The sequence below is a fragment of the Rutidosis leptorrhynchoides genome, chromosome 9 (genome assembly GCF_046630445.1).
Source record: "Rutidosis leptorrhynchoides isolate AG116_Rl617_1_P2 chromosome 9, CSIRO_AGI_Rlap_v1, whole genome shotgun sequence".
Lineage (NCBI taxonomy): Eukaryota > Viridiplantae > Streptophyta > Magnoliopsida > Asterales > Asteraceae > Rutidosis > Rutidosis leptorrhynchoides.
The window spans coordinates 291,037,867-291,057,566 of NC_092341.1; the positions used below are offsets into that span (position 1 = coordinate 291,037,867).

The window sequence follows — 19,700 nt, forward strand, 5'->3', positions numbered from 1 at the left end:
GAATTGTATATTAGCTACTAAGTATGAACTTAACGGGTAGGTACTACCCGAATTTAAACTTATAAAACGCTAATATGAAGAAAAAGCTTTTATAAATGAGTTCATATTATGCTACGAAATACTATTAACTACTCTTAATATTCTGCATGATTAACTTGTTCCATTTGACTATTTTGAAGGAAATGGCACCGACTACTCGACACACCGTGAATATGAATGAAGAGGAATTCCGTACTTTTCTAGCTTCAAACATAGCCGCAGTATAGGCTGCGCTACATACCAACAATAACCTTGGATCTAGCAGTACAGGAAATCGTGTAGGATGCACCTACAAAGAATTCACTGCCTGCAAACCTTTGGAATTTGATGGAACCGAAGGACCGATCGGATTGAAACGGTGGACCGAGAAGGTCGAATCGGTGTTTGCCATAAGTAAGTGTACTGAAGAGGACAAAGTAAAGTACGCTACGCATACCTTCACAGGTTCTGCGTTAACATGGTGGAATACCTATCTAGAGCAAGTGGGACAAGACGATGCGTACGCACTACCGTGGTCAGCATTCAAGCACTTGATGAACGAGAAGTACCGTCCCAGAACCGAGGTCAATAAGCTCAAGACAGAACTTAGAGGGTTACGAACCCAAGGATTTGATATTACCACGTACGAAAGACGATTCACAGAATTGATATTAAACTGGTTAGCGAAACATTTAAGATTGATTTGATACCAGTAGAGTTAGGGAGTTTTGATGTGATAATCAGTATGGACTGGTTGAAAGAAGTGAAAGCAGAGATCGTTTGTTACAAAAATGCAATTCGCATTATACGAGAAAAAGGAAAACCCTTAATGGTGTACGGAGAAAAGGGCAACACGAAGCTACATCTTATTAGTAATTTGAAGGCACAAAAACTAATAAGAAAAGGTTGCTATGCTGTTCTAGCACACGTCGAGAAAGTACAAACTGAAGAAAAGAGCATCAATGATGTTCCCATTGCAAAAGAATTTCCCGATGTATTTCCGAAAGAATTACCGGGATTACCCCCACATCGATCCGTTGAATTTCAAATAGATCTTGTACCAGGAGCTGCACCAATAGCTCGTGCTCCTTACAGACTCGCACCCAGCGAGATGAAAGAACTGCAAAGCCAATTACAAGAACTTTTAGAGCGTGGTTTCATTCGACCAAGCACATCACCGTGGGGAGCTCCTGTTTTGTTTGTCAAGAAGAAAGATGGTACATTCAGGTTGTGTATCGACTACCGAGAGTTGAACAAACTTACCATCAAGAACCGCTGCCCACTACCGAGAATTGACGACTTATTTGATCAACTACAAGGCTCGTCTGTTTATTCAAAGATTGACTTACGTTCCGGGTATCATCAAATGCGGGTGAAAGAAGATGATATTCCAAAGACTGCTTTCAGAACACGTTACGGTCATTACGAGTTTATGGTCATGCCATTTGGTTTAACTAATGCACCAGCTGTGTTCATGGACCTTATGAACCGAGTGTGTGGACCATACCTTGATAAGTTTGTCATTGTTTTCATTGATGACATACTTATTTACTCAAAGAATGACCAAGAACACAGTGAACATTTGAGAAAGGTGTTAGAAGTATTGAGGAAGGAAGAATTGTACGCTAAGTTTTCAAAGTGTGCATTTTGGTTGGAAGAAGTTCAATTCCTCGGTCACATAGTGAACAAAGAAGGTATTAAGGTGGATCCGGCAAAGATAGAAACTGTTGAAAAGTGGGAAACCCCGAAAACTCCGAAACACATACGCCAGTTTTTAGGACTAGCTGGTTACTACAGAAGGTTCATCCAAGACTTTTCCAGAATAGCAAAACCCTTGACTGCATTAACGCATAAAGGGAAGAAATTTGAATGGAATGATGAACAAGAGAAAGCGTTTCAGTTATTGAAGAAAAAGCTAACTACGGCACCTATATTGTCATTGCCTGAAGGGAATGATGATTTTGTGATTTATTGTAACGCATCAAAGCAAGGTCTCGGTTGTGTATTAATGCAACGAACGAAGGTGATTGCTTATGGGTCTAGACAATTGAAGATTCACGAACAAAATTATACGACGCATGATTTGGAATTAGGCGCGGTTGTTTTTGCATTAAAGACTTGGAGGCACTACTTATATGGGGTCAAAAGTATTATATATACTGACCACAAAAGTCTTCAACACATATTTAATCAGAAACAACTGAATATGAGGCAGCGTAGGTGGATTGAATTGTTGAATGATTACGACTTTGAGATTCGTTACCACCCAGGAAAGGCAAATGTGGTAGCCGATGCCTTGAGCAGGAAGGACAGAGAACCCATTCGAGTAAAATCTATGAATATAATGATTCATAATAACCTTACTACTCAAATAAAGGAGGCGCAACAAGGAGTTTTAAAAGAGGGAAATTTAAAGGATGAAATACCCAAGGGATCGGAGAAGCATCTTAATATTCGGGAAGACGGAACCCGGTATAGGGCTAAAAGGATTTGGGTACCAAAATTTGGAGATATGAGAGAAATGGTACTTAGAGAAGCTCATAAAACCAGATACTCAATACATCCTGGAACGGGGAAGATGTACAAGGATCTCAAGAAACATTTTTGGTGGCCGGGTATGAAAGCCGATGTTGCTAAATATGTAGGAGAATGTTTGACGTATTCTAAGGTCAAAGCTGAGCATCAGAAACCATCAGGTCTACTTCAACAACCCAAAATCCCGGAATGGAAATGGGAAAACATTACCATGGATTTCATCACTAAATTGCCAAGGACTGCAAGTGGTTTTGATACTATTTGGGTAATAGTTGATCGTCTCACCAAATCAGCACACTTCCTGCTAATAAGAGAAGATGACAAGATGGAGAAGTTAGCACGACTGTATTTAAAGGAAGTCGTCTCCAGACATGGAATACCAATCTCTATTATCTCTGATAGGGATGGTAGATTTATTTCAAGATTCTGGCAGACATTACAGCAAGCATTAGGAGCTCGTCTAGACATGAGTACTGCCTATCATCCACAAACTGATGGGCAGAGCGAAAGGACGATACAAACGCTTGAAGACATGCTACGAGCATGTGTTATTGATTTCGGAAACAGTTGGAATCGACATCTACCGTTAGCAGAATTTTCCTACAACAACAGCTACCATTCAAGTATTGAGATGGCGCCGTTTGAAGCACTTTATGGTAGAAAGTGCAGGTCTCCAATTTGTTGGAGTGAAGTGGGGGATAGACAAATTACGGGTCCGGAGATTATACAAGAAACTACCGAGAAGATCATCCAAATTCAACAACGGTTGAAAACTGCCCAAAGTCGACAAAAGAGCTACGCTGACATTAAAAGAAAAGATATAGAATTTAAAATTGGAGAGATGGTCATGCTTAAAGTTGCACCTTGGAAAGGCGTTGTTCGATTTGGTAAACGAGGTAAATTAAATCCAAGGTATATTGGACCATTCAAGATTATTGATCGTGTCGGACCAGTAGCTTACCGACTTGAGTTACCTCAACAACTCGCAGTTGTACATAACACTTTCCACGTCTCGAATTTGAAGAAATGTTTTGCTAAAGAAGATCTCACTATTCCGTTAGATGAAATCCAAATCAACGAAAAACTTCAATTCATCGAAGAACCCGTCGAAATAATGGATAGAGAGGTTAAAAGACTTAAGCAAAACAAGATACCAATTGTTAAGGTTCGATGGAATGCTCGTAGAGGACCCGAGTTCACCTGGGAGCGTGAAGATCAGATGAAGAAGAAATACCCGCATCTATTTCCAGAAGATTCGTCAACACCTTCAACAGCTTAAAATTTCGGGACGAAATTTATTTAACGAGTAGGTACTGTAGTGACCCGAACTTTTCCATGTTTATATATATTAATTAAGATTGATATTTACATGATTAAATGTTTCTAACATGTTAAGCAATCAAACTTGTTAAGACTTGATTAATTGAAATATGTTTCATATAGACAATTGACCACCCAAGTTGACCGGCGATTCATGAACGTTAAAACTTGTAAAAACGACATGACGATATATATATGGATATACATATGGTTAACATGAGATTATGATAAGTAAGTATCTCCATAAGTATATTAACAATGAGTTATATACATATAAACAAGACTACTAACTTAAGGATTTCGAAACGAGACATATATGTAACGATTATCGTTGTAACGACATTTAAATGTATATATATCATATTAAGATATATTAATATATCATAATATCATGATAATATAATAATTTAACATCTCATTAGATATAATAAACAATAGGTTAACAACATTAATTGAGATCGTTAACTTAAAGGTTTCAAAACAACACTTACATGTAATGACTAACGATGACTTAACGACTCAGTTAAAATGTATATACATGTAGTGTATTTAGATGTATTAAAATACTTTTGGAAGACTTCAAGACATATATCAAAACACTCATACTTAACGAAAATGGTTACAGTTACTTTCCCATTCTTTTCTTTCATCAAGAATTCTAGTCGTATTCTTACCCGTATTATACACAGCTTCAAAACGTACTTACTATGGGTATATACCAATAGGAACTAGCATGGGATTCTACTCTTGATTATGTCATGTATGACTAATCAATTTTAACTTCTACCATGAGCTAGTCAACTAACTAGAACTCCTTTTAACCCCACTCACCACTCACCAATTACCACTCATCATTCACTCCATTTCACTTCCAATTCTCTTTCTAATTCTCTCTCCACACACACACACTATTATGAACATATTTTTCCAGTAGTTAATCATCATCTTCATCAAAAATCACTTCAAGAATCAAGCTATAATCATCATAGGAAGAACACTTCAAGAACACTTCAAAAATCCCTTCAAGTTTACTAATTTACTTCCAAGCTTTCTAATCCATTCCAAGTAATCATCTAAGATCAAGAAACCTTTGTTATATACAGTAGGTTATCTTTCTTATTCAAGGTAATATTCATATTCAAACTTTGATTCAATTTCTATAACTATAAACTATCTTAATTCGAGTAAAAATCTTACTTGAACTTGTTTTTGTGTCATGATCCTACTTCAAGAACTTTCAAGCCATCCAAGATCCTTTGAAGCTAGATCATTTCTTGTCACTTCCAGTATGTTCATAACATCATTCGATTCATATATATAAAACTATCTTATTCGAAGGTTTAAACTCGTAATCACTAGAACATAGTTTAGTTAATTCTAAACTTGTTCGCAAACAAAAGTTAATCCTTCTAACTTGACTTTTAAAATAAACTAAACACATGTTCTATATCTATATGATATGCTAACTTAATGATTTAAAACCTGGAAACACGAAAAACACCGTAAAACCGGATTTACGCCGTCGTAGTAAAACCGCGGGCTGTTTTGGGTTAGTTAATTAAAAACTAAGATAAACTTTGATTTAAAAGTTGTTATTCTGAGAAAATGATTTTTATTATGAACATGAAACTATATCCAAAAAATATGGTTAAACTCAAAGTGGAAGTATGTTTTCTAAAATGGTCATCTAGACGTCGTTCTTTCGACTGAAATGACTACCTTTACAAAAACGACTTGTAACTTATTTTTCCGACTATAAACCTATACTTTTTCTGTTTAGATTCATAAAATAGAGTTCAATATGAAACCATAGCAATTTGATTCACTCAAAACGGATTTAAAATGAAGAAGTTATGGGTAAAACAAGATTGGATAATTTTTCTCATTTTAGCTACGTGAAAATTGGTAACAAATCTATTCCAACCATAACTTAATCAACTTGTATTGTATATTATGTAATCTTGAGATACCATAGACACGTATACAATGTTTCGACCTATCATGTCGACACATCTATATATATTTCGGAACAACCATAGACACTCTATATGTGAATGTTGGAGTTAGCTATACAGGGTTGAGGTTGATTCCAAAATATATATAGTTTGAGTTGTGATCAATACTGAGATACGTATACACTGGATCGTGGATTGATTCAAGATAATATTTATCGATTTATTTCTGTACATCTAACTATGGACAACTAGTTGTAGGTTACTAACGAGGACAGCTGACTTAATAAACTTAAAACATCAAAATATATTAAAAGTGTTGTAAATATATTTTGAACATACTTTAATATACATGTATATATTGTTATAGGTTCGTGAATCAACAGTGGCCAAGTCTTACTTCTCGACGAAGTAAAAATCTGTGAAAGTGAGTTATAGTCCCACTTTTAAAATCTAATATTTTTGGGATGAGAATACATGCAGGTTTTATAAATGATTTACAAAATAGACACAAGTACGTGAAACTACATTCTATGGTTGAATTATCGAAATCGAATATGCCCCTTTTTATTAAGTCTGGTAATCAAAGAATTAGGGAACAGACACCCTAATTGACGCGAATCCTAAAGATAGATCTATTGGGCCTAACAAACCCCATCCAAAGTACCGGATGCTTTAGTACTTCGAAATTTATATCATATCCGAAGGGTGTCCCGGAATGATGGGGGATATTCTTATATATGCATCTTGTTAATGTCGGTTACCAGGTGTTCACCATATGAATGATTTTTATCTCTATGTATGGGATGTGTATTGAAATATGAAATCTTGTGGTCTATTGTTACGGTTTGATATATATATAGGTTAAACCTATAACTCACCAACATTTTTGTTGACGTTTAAAGCATGTTTATTCTCAGGTGAATATTAAGAGCTTCCGCTGTTGCATACTAAAATAAGGACAAGATTTGGAGTCCATGTTTGTATGATATTGTGTAAAAACTGCATTCAAGAAACTGATTTCGATGTAACATATTTGTATTGTAAACCATTATGTAATGGTCGTGTGTAAACAGAATATTTTAGATTATCATTATTTGATAATCTACGTAAAGCTTTTTAAACCTTTATTTATGAAATAAAGGTTATGGTTTGTTTTAAAAATGAATGCAGTCTTTGAAAAATGTCTCATATAGAGGTCAAAACCTCGCAACGAAATCAATTAATATGGAACGTTTTTAATCAATAAGAACGGGACATTTCAAGTTAGTTGTTCTTTTCTCGTGTAGTTCCGAGAATGAAATCCGATTGGTCTTTTCCACTTGCAGACACTAAAGAACTAGTTTTCTCCCCCCATTCTGAATTTTTGTTTTGTAGGTTTTATATTAAATTAATACGCATTTTTAAATTTAATTTTTGTGTGATTTAAAAAAAAAACAAAAATTACTTTATTTCATTAAGTTTAAAATTTGATATTTAAAATTCGTCGTGAGTTGAAGACTAGGTCATGGAATCGAAATTGCTTTACCCGAGGGCGGGGCGAAAAATTTTGTTATCATTGTTTTTAATTTTATTGATCTAAAGTATACCAAAAAAAAATAAAAAAATCCAAAAATCTTTGCTTTTAAAATAATCGCTTTAAAAACGATAAATTTTAAATTTTGTCGAGGGACGGACTAGGTAAACATACCGAAACTACCTAAAGTAAAAGGAAACAAAATTTTGAAAAATTATTCATTTAAATTGTTTTAATAAATAAAGATTTATATATATATATATATATATATATATATATATATATATATATATATATATATATATATATATATCCCCTACCTCACATAAAGCATGACCTATACATCCTATCCTATGTGTCACACCCTAAAAATACCCCCACTCTTCTTACACGTGTCATCTGATACGTTTAAAAAAAAAGAAAAAAGAAAAAAGAATCGAAATAAAATATCTCACACCTTCACGAATTCAATCAGATTCACCCAGTTACCCTAATCTAATTGTTCTTCTTCTTCTATCTTCTCAATCACCACACATCCAAATCTAAATTCCATTTTTCTTTTTTCTATAACTATAAGCTTTGACAATCATACTACAACATCATACTAATCCAATCTATATTTTTACGGATCATCGATTTTTACGTGTTAAATTTGGTCTCAAACGATTCACGCCGATACCTTCAACCTTTGAATCGTCGGAAAAATAATTCGCTGGTCATACTTCAGTCTATTTGTGTTTGATTACCGCATCCTCCATCCGATTCCTGCCTCTTCGAATGTGGTAAGGTTTCGATCGTTTCTTTTATCCGATTTGTTCATATCGATTGAAGGTTAAGGTGGAATTAGGGTTCGAGGTTTTTGGCCTTATGAAACTATCCTTATGAAAAATCAACAATCCAAAAAACTTTAATTGCTGCAAAACGATGGAAGGTTTTCCGGTGAATTAATCGGCTTCCTGATCTTATCTTCTAATTCAAAAACGGAAAATGCGTAACACATATTCAAGCATGGAACGGTTTCCAGGTTATTTTCTACCCAAAGTTCAATTGATTGATTTTACAAATATTTTCCATATTATGCTTATTTGATTTACTAATTGTAATCTAATGTTTTTATATAAAAGTATACAGATGTTGAAATTATAAGATTTATCGTTGATTCGTTTTAATTTAGTCGAAAATCTTATATAGAGATATAGATGGAGAAAGATCAAATTGGTTTGTATGAAGTTTTAAATTGTATGAAGTTTCATGTAGTGAATGGTGTTCATGGAAGTTCAACATCAGACACAAACGTTACAAGGTGTGAAAATACAGTGCAGTTTAACATAAAAAACAAAAGTTACATAGTGTTAATATACAGTGCTTGATAAGGTATTGAAATATTAGTTTATTTGTAGGCTTATATATAAACTGTACTTGCATATACAATGTTTAATTGTTTCCCGTTCTTTTTGAATTAGGGCTGAGAATTTGTTGGATTTGCAACGGTGTAAAGCTTTTTGAGACGCTCTGCTTACTTTGGGTAATATCTATGTTTATAACTTCAATGTTGTTTTTATTAGTTTCCTTCCCATGTGTTGTTCGTTTGCATTTTTGTGATATTCTAAAGGATATGGGATTTGGCATTAACTATGCATTGGTGGCCTATGTTTTTTTTTTTTTTTTTGGAGTTAGTATTTGTTGTTATCATGTTGTTAATAACTATAATGTGTGCTAAGAAAAAGGGTCACGATAGGTGAGTGTTCGACTTCTGGGGTAATTACCTCTGGTGTTGGACCATCGGTCCCTGGCAATATGTCACAAAGGCAGATTGTGCAGTGTAATTGTTAACTAGACCGTAATCACTTACACCGGTTGCTTCATGGTGATTTTCTGAGCGTCGTGTCTGACTCGGTTTCTAATTTTTCTACGAGGGCTATACCCTTTTGTCCTGATGAGGGTTCTCAAATGCAAGGATCTGTTGAATCGTCTAGATGTTCGTTACTCATTTGTCGCCATCGTTCTAATGCATTTTTCTATTTTTATTAAGGTGGTTTATTTATAGAAGGGCATCACTGCGAAGATTGTTTACTGCACGAATTATTTTTGTGTAGCTAATAGAGTTCACCAGCTTACAAAAGAGAGAGGTTATGCTCTAGCCAACCAATTACAAAATAGGCAACCTGCATTTAAAATACTGCAGCTGACACGTAAAAGAAGTGGAAGGTATGGTAGTTATCTATTTTTAGTTATATTGTATTTTTTATATCATTAGTTGTGGAACAATAGTTTTTTGATGACATAATGTCAATCAAAAGGAGACTATAAAAGATAACAACAAGAGTAATGTTTCTGTTGACCAATAGAGTACTATCGACTTCGGTTTTATGTGCCCGGTATTATCGTCTACGCAAATAGCCAATAGGTATTCATTATTCATTATAGCAACGTTGAGTACGTGTTGTGGCGATGATTGTTAATGTTGTACCTGAAGATGTTGGTAGTGTTTTTACTTATTTCTTTGATCGATTGGTACCAGCCACCTCCATTAATCGCAAATGCTGCTATGGTTCATATATTTTTTTACTTTCTAACATTGAATCTTGATTTATTTTTTTATTTTTTTGACGTTGGCATGAATTTTTGCAGTTTTATATCAGGTAATTGTTTGATGTCAATTGTTGAAATTCAGGCCAAAAACGACGATCTGGATTTTGATTTGTGTTGCTAAAACCCAGGTATGTTGATACTCATGTATGTCACACATACATATTACATTACATATATATTTATATAAATTTAATGGTGTGCAGATCCATATTACATGACATACATATTACAGTACATATATATTTATATAGATTTAATGGTCTTAATTGGGCTGCACATCCATGTTTCGCTGTCGTCTTCTACAGGAGTTTTCCAATTTGAAAACTTAGGGTATCATCGGTTTGAAATGCTTTGGTTCCTTCAGTGCAACACCGACAGTCCTTTTTTCCATTGGTTAGTTGGTCTCTGAGGTACTAATCCGTTCTCTCATCCTCAGTTTATATTACTTTTGCCGTAAACATTGATATATATACAATTATACAATATATCCTTTCTTGAATTTGTTGTAGTTTGTTGAAGTAATATACAGAGTAAAGCAAAGAACTGTATTTTATTTAAAAAATTGCAGGAACTTTTTAGTTTGTTGGCATAATGAATTTATTATATAGGTTTTTTTTTTTTTTTTTTTTTTTTTTTTTTTGCACAACATTGAGATTGAGTTGGATCGAAGATCGTGGTTTATCATGTATTGTGCTTTAGTACCGGTCTACGTTGGTGTACCTACTTTCTTACACTATTTTATTGATTAGTGCAGAATTTCCGCTGCAAATGTTGTTCGTTAATAACTTCAAATTCACCCGACTACTTTCGCTAAAAAGAAAAGAAGAAGAAACAGTGAAGTCATGTTTGTCAAGCTTTGATTCGCAAATACTTATTACCTTCTAAGCATGATGATTATCACATGCTCTTGAGGTTTGTTTCTCTTTATATTATACTTTGGTTACAATAATAATGAAATAATGAAATATAATTATAATATAATGATAATACATTATGTAGAATTTTTTTAAGGCTGGGAACTCCTTTCTCTAGAACCACTCATACATCCAAAGTGGTGGCTTCAGTCCCGAGTCTTTCTTTAAAAGGACATCAATGCAAGGCAAACTTATTTTGAATAAAGTTCATACTAATTGGAAAATACATAAGGCTTGATTGGAGCGTAGAAATCGAATTTATTAACTTCATTATAGTTGTAATTTGATAAAGTTTGACTTGATCAAGTTCGATTGTTTGATGCCATGATGGTTTAATACAATTCGATTGATAAGGTTTTTGAATTGTTAATTGGAACTTTGAACAATTTACTTTTAAGTGGTGAATGACTGGATATCGCCACCTTTATTGTAAACCAAAGACATTGTAATACGATTGTGAACTTACGCAGGCAGCAAAAGAATTTGAAACAGAGTTGGGAAAGGACACCAAACCATTTGAGAAATCACAACTTGCTTCAAATGAGATTGTTGAGCAAGAAAACGAAGGCATCAAAAGCACACAAGTGAGCTTATAAGAACGTTTCATGTTGGCTGATGATGTGCATCCATGAGTGGTTTGCTTGCAGCATGTTACAAAAAACAAAAATGAAACGCTACTTATATATCCGATACTGTTAATGAGCATGGACTTATATTATTTGTAGTATGATTTCATCTCAATGTGAAATGCTTTGAGGTTGAATTTCCATTCAGTTTCTTTTCTTAATTAACCAGTTCATAAAGTTTCTCTTGGTTTATATTTTGATTTAGATGGCTCTACTTATATCAAGTAAAAGTTGATCAGATGCTAAACATGAATAAGACATCTTATTTACGCCTTTCATTATATTAAAGAATTTCATATTTTTGTGTTTAACATTCAGTCGGCATAACATATTGATATTTATAGTTTCTTTGATTAAGAGTCTCCGTGCAACGCACGGGCTCTTAAAGGCTAGTATATTATATATGTTTGTAGTTTATCTTATGTACAAAACAGGGTAAAACAGCGCATTTTCAAATAATGACATTAAAATTCAGCAAAAGCTACTAATTTTGACAACAAGACGCAAAATATCAAATGTGATATAAAATAATATGTTCGCAAACTCGGTATTTTTAATCACTTTTCTACACTAATCACCCTCATGAATTTATAATTATAGTCTGAGTTCATGCAAATGAGGGCATTGCATGATCTCAAGTGTGAGAAAGGGTTATAAATTCTCTCGGGTTTACACTTAGTTTAATTGCCAAATTTTGTGAAAATTTGAAAAATTTTCAACTAAATGAATTCAAAATCATGTTTATACATATTTATAAACGATAAAACTAGGTTGATAATGCTAAAATTATTGTTACCTCGGAGAGAACATAAATGGAGAAACAACCTAAAACGCTTGAATTCATTTAAAATGGAATAGAAGAGAATAAAAAGGCAAAGAAAAGAATAAATAAAAGCTAAGTGTGGGAAGAATTTACCAATTTCTTTAAAACACATATCACATATTTGGTACAGATTATTGCAGGTACTTTTGCTTTGGACTAAACTAATCAGTTTTACCCGATTTATTATAATACGTTTGAATGAAAAGATGGATCTACACGATGAATCAATTCCATCATTAAAAGGAAGTAAAGTCTTCTGAAAAAGACACGCGCTTCTTGATTTAGGTCAAGAAGTTTTCGTCCAGACCAGCTGTAGGTTGACGAAAAATCTAGAAAAGTCATCTCTAAAATCAGCAGGAAATCCACGGACCTCAGCATCAAAAAGGGTCGCCAAGTAGTCAGACTTATCCTAACCATGAGAGGATCTGTCTCGTACAATGGGGGGTACCGTGCAAATTAGCTTATAAGACTAATGAATAAGATCCCCAGAAAGGATAATCTCCTTAAAAGATTAAAAATCAGCTTTTAAGCCTGATATTACTCAATCCTTGAGATTGACTTTAAAGATTGAGAATTACAAACTCATGGAATTCAATTATATCTAAACTCGAGCTTGAACGAGAAAATATTTTGATCAAATTACAAACCGATTTGTTTTCTGAAAACTGATTTTCAATGCGTTCATTACCATTGAACGTAAAATCCTAAGAATTCACCTGGAATTCATTAGGTCACCTGAACCAATTCGGGTGTCAACCGTAAGAACGGTGGTTGCATAGCATGGTCGAAGACAGGACCTTGTGCCAGACCGAAAAACTATAGGGTGATCTTTACTATTGCTCCTACAAAGGATATTAATTGCATCCGACACGTTTTAGACCATGAACATCTGCATGTCATTAGACATTGCCTTAACAGTTGCTTGTTCAACGCTTTTCTTTATAACCAGACGGTAGTTTACCGAAAGGTAATATACGGAGCAAGTATACTGGACGTGTGCTTTCTTAATACAAGGTTAGCAAGTGGGTGACACAAAACCGCAAGTTTTGAGCTAAAATTTTAAAATCTGAAGCCCACAAAACCCACAAAAATATTTTGCAAACACCGGTGAAGGGTTATTCCGAAAAACTTATCTAGGGTAAAAGCTAGAATAAATTTTCAAAAGATCAAATATTTTCATAAAGATCCAATTTCCTTAAAGGATCTAAATTTTTAATAGTCATGTGGGACTGTAAACCACATCGTTACTATCATTTTTTATACCACCGTATCAAAATCACTGATGTATAAAGTGTGAAAATAAAAAAGTGATTCGAGTGAAGTGCGATTTAATTTCAAATTCTGTATTGCTTGAGGACAATCAACATTCAAGTGTGGGGATATTTGATAATGCTAAAAAGGACCATATTATTAGTATCAATATCCTTCCAATATGTAAAGCTTTTAGTTGCAATTGCTCTATTTTTATGTAATATTCGTTTAACTAAATAAGTGCGAAGAAAAAAGAAGAAAACGACGATTTGAAGAAGCAAATGACCAAAGCTCAAATGTACAAGATATAATTCAAGTGTTTCAATTTATTGATGAGAAACGTCTCAAAATTACAAGAGTACGAGTCGCAAAACGCAAAGTACAAGATATTAAATTATACGAAAGGACGTTCGAAAAACCAGAACCGGGACCTGAGCCAACTATCAACGCGCGACGCAACGGAGCTAAAATTACAAGTCAACTATGCACAAGAATATAATATAATATTTAAATAATTATATAAATTATTTATATATTATATTTTATATTAAATAACGTCGACAAACTAGCAAACAAAAAATATGTTAGCTGGATCTGACGGCCATGCGATCGCATGGGAAATAGGCATAAAACTCATGCGAGTGCATGAGCCCATGCGAGTGCATGAGATTTGCACTAAAATCTCATGCGATTGCATGAGTTACTGTAGCAGGCCAAGTATTATAAAAAGGCAGTTTGCTCGACGTTTTAATTGTACAAAAAATCAATCTCTCTTCTCTATGCAATATATTTATATTATAATTATAATTTTAATTTAAGATTAATAATAACTTATGGTTTAGTTGGGTTATTGTAAGAAATGTTTTACGGGTTTTAAAGTCGGAACTCTGTCCGGGTAACGCTACGCAATTAATCACCACTGTAAGCTATGTTCTTCCTTTTTAAATTAATGTCTCGTAACTAAGTTATTATTATGCTTATTTGAGCCGAAGTAATCGTGATGTTGGACTAAAATATTAAGACGGGGTTATTGGATTTTGTACCATAATTAAGGTTTGGACAAAAGACCGACACTTGTGGACATTGGACTATTGACTATTAATAGGTAGGGGGTATTGTCTAATTGAACGACAACTCATTAGAACCTGTCGAACCTATCTTCAAATTAGTTAAACTAATAATTATTAAATTGATTACGAATGTCCTATTTAATGACGTTTATACGACATATTTTACGATCATTTAATTAATTATTCGGGTTGGGTAATTGATTATTCATTCTGATCAAGTGGGTAAATTAATATTCATATCTCATTAAAACAGGGGTGGATTACATACAAGGATAATTGGTGTAATTGTTAACAAAGTAATAAAACCTTGGATTACACGCAGTCGATAACCTGGTGTAATCATTAAACAAAGTATTAAAACCTTGTTACAGTTCGAATCCCTAATTAGTTGGAATATTTGACTTCGGAAATAAGGTTAATTTGACGAGCATTTTATAATTATGACCGATGGACTATTATGGACAAAAACCAAATAGGTATCAAATACACCCGGACAAAGGACAATTAACCCGGGTAACAATTAATTAAAATCAAAACGTCAAACATCATGTTTACGGAAGTTTAAATAAGCATAATTGTTTTATTTCATATTTCATCGTACCTTTATTTACTGTCATTTTAATTACTGCAATTTACTTTATCGCAATTTAAATTCTGTCATTTATATTATCGTCATTTATCTTTACGCTTAAAATATAAAATCGACAAACCGTTCATTAAACGGTAAAAACCCCCTTTTATAATAATATTACTATATATAATTATATATATTTTATATAAATATAGTTGTTAAAAATATAGCGTTAAACTCAGCTAGCTCCCTGTGGAACGAACCGGACTTACTAAAAACTACACTACTCTACGATTAGGTACACTGCCTATAAGTGTTGTAGCAAGGTTTAGGTATATCACATCCGTAAATTAATAAAACTTGTGTAATATTTCGTAGTATTTCGTAGTAAAAATATAACTATTTCGTATACACCTCGCAACACATCATTGTCTTTGTCCGATAAAGCGTTTTCATTAGAAAGGATACCCAACCCGAAAATATCAAAAACACTTATATGCAACAATAAACCCAACCCGAAATCAAATAATCCGAACTTGTATATCCCGGTTTTATTTGAACCGAGTAACGAATAATTATCACTATATACATTAAAAGAGAGTCTCGATTAGCTAATAAATGTTTTCAAAACCCTCTTAGTTACCATTAGATTAAAAAATTAAATTATAATATCCCTTGATCCAACGGTCCTTAATCATCATCCACTAAAAATATTAGCTAATATATCAATTGTAAGACATTCATCCCTAAAATACCCTCTTCTAATCTAATAATTAAAAAACAAACACGTGAGAAAAATAACAAAGGGGTTACGTTCATTCAACAAAACCCTAACTTTCTCTCCTAACACAATTCATCCAAATCACGCCGATCAATCGAGAAATGTAAGACCCGTTTATATATATATATATATATATATATATATATATATATATATATATATATATATATATATATATATATATATATATATATATATATATATATATATATATATATATATATATGGCGTACGATAGGTAGACAAAACGTGTATGTACGTGGATTGTTCGAGGCATGGTTTGAGTGTTTTAATGGGCATGTACGTTACATAAATGAAGAGAACGAAGCGTGTACATGTGCAACTGTTCGAGGACGCGAAAACTAAGCGAAATGTGTTGCAGGTCGCGGCGCGGAGGGCTTGGCAACGGCGCGACATTTCAAAGGATTCAGGATCAGGAGGCACGTCAAAACAACCATCAGACCACGTAGTTGGTCGCGGCGCGAGGAAAGAGGGCCGCGGCGCGGCAGTCCTGGTGAGCTAGTTTCAAATTTCGCAATTTTAAGGGTTTTAGGGGCATTTTAGTCATTTCGCGAGTGTGCCAGATTTGGGATCTTAAATCCCATCCACCCATCTCATTTCTTTATTTCTTTTTCCTTTTCTTCTTCATTTTCTCTCAAAACTTAAATACTACAAATCTTTCAAGAGGGATTTTGGAAAGGAAGAAGCGGGATTCGATCGAAAGCGTAAGAGGCAACCTTGTTCTCCTCGTTCTTAGCTACAAGTTGATACTAGCGGTAAGCTCTAACTCCGAAATTCTTTCTTAAGCTTCATGTTCATAATTTAGGGCTTTTGATTGTGAGTTCATAAATGAAACCCCATTAGTTGTTAATGGAAGATTAACACCAAGATTTGGGTTTATAAGTGATGAAGGTGGGTTTTGGGTTGAAAACCGATTTGGCCATGATTAGGACTTGAATTTGGGTTTAATCACTAGGTTTAGTGATTATGAAAGTGTTAGAACCCATTTTTAGTGTATTTGAAAGGCTAATTTTGAAATGAGTCAAAATTAGGGTTTATGAGCTATTTTGAGAATGATAAGTGTTTAGCACTTGTGTTTGGGTTTAATTGGTATATTAGGACCATTGTCACCAGTGTTAGTGATTATTGGTTAGTTTGGGCACAGTTTGTGCTTGAAAATGCATTTGGGTTGAAATTGCACTAAGTGTCAATTGGGTTGGTTTGTAAGTCCACCCTAATTGTGTTGCTTGTATTATGATAATAGAATATGTACTTTCCATTGACGTGTTGCGGATTCGTTCGGTTGCATTCATCAAGACGATAAGGTGAGTGTTAATATCCTATGTGCATATATATATATATATGTGTAGGATGGGTGCGGGTCGGGTGAAGTGGTTCTCGGTTATAGAGCTCAATTCACATATAGGTGGATTTGATGAACTTGTGTAATGGGTCCAATTGGCACGGTTGTGTGTTTTGGTTGACCACATTTGGCGAGGTGCACACTTTGTGTGTACGTCATCACATGTGCTTGTGATGAGAATTATATAACCCCAATGGCGAAGGGTTGATATTGAGTTGTGTTTTAGATAACCCAGATGATATGAATTTATATAATCCCGGGACCCTGCGTTTTGATTTGGGAAGTGGATCACGTGTGGATGCGAATTCATGATGACACGTGTAGTTCGGTCATCTTATTGAGGTAGTGATCTCATGTGGATGCGGATTTACTAAGGCTCGTGTAGTTCGGCCAACCTCGATGTTGTTGTGTTATTGAAGATAGTAGTCTCGTGTGGATGCGGATTTACTAAGGCTCGTGTAGTTCGGCCAATCTTCATTTGATAGGGTTGACCTTGGGCGGTCTTATGCTTTATTGTACATTTGGATATTGTTGTAATGTTATGTTGTAGCTAACCCTCTGGGTGTAGCTTATTGGCGTGGTACGTATCGTCGTTGGTGTACTTTCATTGTTGATATTTTAGCTTGTGTATAGCGATCGTACGGTATGCTTAGATTAGCTTGCCTTTATGCATGGACTCCGGTATGTGCTATTTGATTACTATTGTGTGGCGTGTCCATTTTATGCATATATATATGTATGTAGTATATTCTCACTCACTAAGCGTTAGCTTACCCTCTCGTTGTTGATATTTTTATAGGTTCGCAAGATGGTGGCTCGGGTAAGCGTGGGGATTAGAGATCTTGACTAGGTTGCTTTAGAAGATCTTGCTTTTGGACTCGATTAGGATTGGGTAGTGTATCCCCAATCACCATGCTCGGTTTTGTTGGATATTAAAATAGTCGGGTCATGTATGCCCGTTTGGATATTTAAACTTATGTATTAAACGTTTTAAAGTTGTCTAAACTTATTATTGTAAGGGAATCGTTTCAAAAATATAAATGGGACCTAAATGTTAATAATATTGATGTAATTTAAGGGAAAAAAATTTATGGGCCGGAAAACGACGGATTGGGTCGTTACAAGTGGTATCAGAGCATGGTCTAAGGGATTTAGGCGACTTGAGATAGGTGTCTAGACTTAGACTTTTGTGTGTGCTTATTTGTTACGGGACTTGTAGGTGAACGGGTCAGACGGGGACTTGGTTAGTGCCTTAGTGTGTAGGTGAACTAACTAGGATTGTGGCTTGTGTTGTGATGTAATTCTTGCGTGTGTTTATATCACGTAGAATTTTTGTTGTGTTGGTTTATATCATCGAGTGAGGCGGTCGTTGTACTAACAAGTTGATACAGCGTGTGTGCGTAATAATGAATTGTAAACCTTATTACGGGTGCAAATCGTGTCTAACAAGTGATGTACCACGAGTGTTTAGCAAGATGAGGCGGTGTTGTGCGTGTGGTTTTATACATTCGTGGACTAATTGTTTTGCATTCTTTAGAATGACGACGCAAAACGAGATCGAGACGAATGATGATGAGTTTAACGCTAGAGTTGCGGCCGCCATTGCGGAGCAAATGAGTGCGTTTCGAGAAGAAATGGATAGGAAGTATTCCAAATTTCGGAGTAGTAGTGAAATGGAGCGTTGTCTTAAGAGTTTCATGAGGACTAAACCCCCGATGTATGACGGGAAACCGGATCCTTTGGTAAGCACAACTTGGATCTCGGATGTTGAAGAGTGCTTTTGTACTATTGATTTCCCTCCCGAGAAGAGGACAAGACTCGCTACTAGCTTGTTGCGGGGTAGGGCGAAGGATTGGTTGGATGGTATGATCGACATTGTTGGTGGTGAAGCGTTTATGGGGTTATCGTAGGACGATTTTAAGAAGGAATTCTTCGAGGAATTCCGGACGCAAGCCGATTTGGCGAAACTGCGTGATGAGTTATGAAAATTGCGACAAGGATCTATGGATTTGAATACTCTCAAGACGACCTTTATGGCGAAGGATCGTTTTTTCCCGGAGTATATTGGGAATGATCTTATGTTGATGGAAGATTTCTATCGAACTTTGAATGATGACTTGCAAAATAAAATTAGCCGGAGTCAAGCGAAGTCGTTTGCGGAGTTATTCGCGGTGGCTAGGGGTTTTGAATTGTATTCGCGATCAAATATTGGTGAACCTTCAAGTGAGAGAAGGGTTGTTTCGTATGGTGCTACAAGTAAGAGGACTAGGGGTACAAGTGTGAGCACGGGTGGTATACGGACGAGTATATCTGATTCTAGTGCGTCTAGGTGTTATAATTGTGGCGTGAGGGGTCACAAATCTTGGGA

General features: G+C 34.7%; 1 long non-coding RNA gene across 11 annotated transcripts; it reads left to right on the forward strand.

Moving 5' to 3' along the window:
• The first annotated feature begins 7,843 nt into the window (after positions 1-7,843).
• LOC139865785 (uncharacterized) lies at positions 7,844-10,886 on the forward strand. Of its 11 annotated transcripts, none has more exons than XR_011765104.1 (5): positions 7,844-8,715; positions 8,805-8,866; positions 9,374-10,061; positions 10,239-10,541; positions 10,688-10,886. It is a non-coding gene; the product is annotated as an uncharacterized lncRNA (long non-coding RNA). The 11 variants fall into 11 exon arrangements; XR_011765107.1 differs by having other exon boundaries at positions 10,239-10,343; positions 10,443-10,886; XR_011765105.1 differs by having other exon boundaries at positions 9,374-9,549; positions 9,973-10,061; positions 10,239-10,886.
• Positions 10,887-19,700: the final 8,814 nt, after the last annotated feature.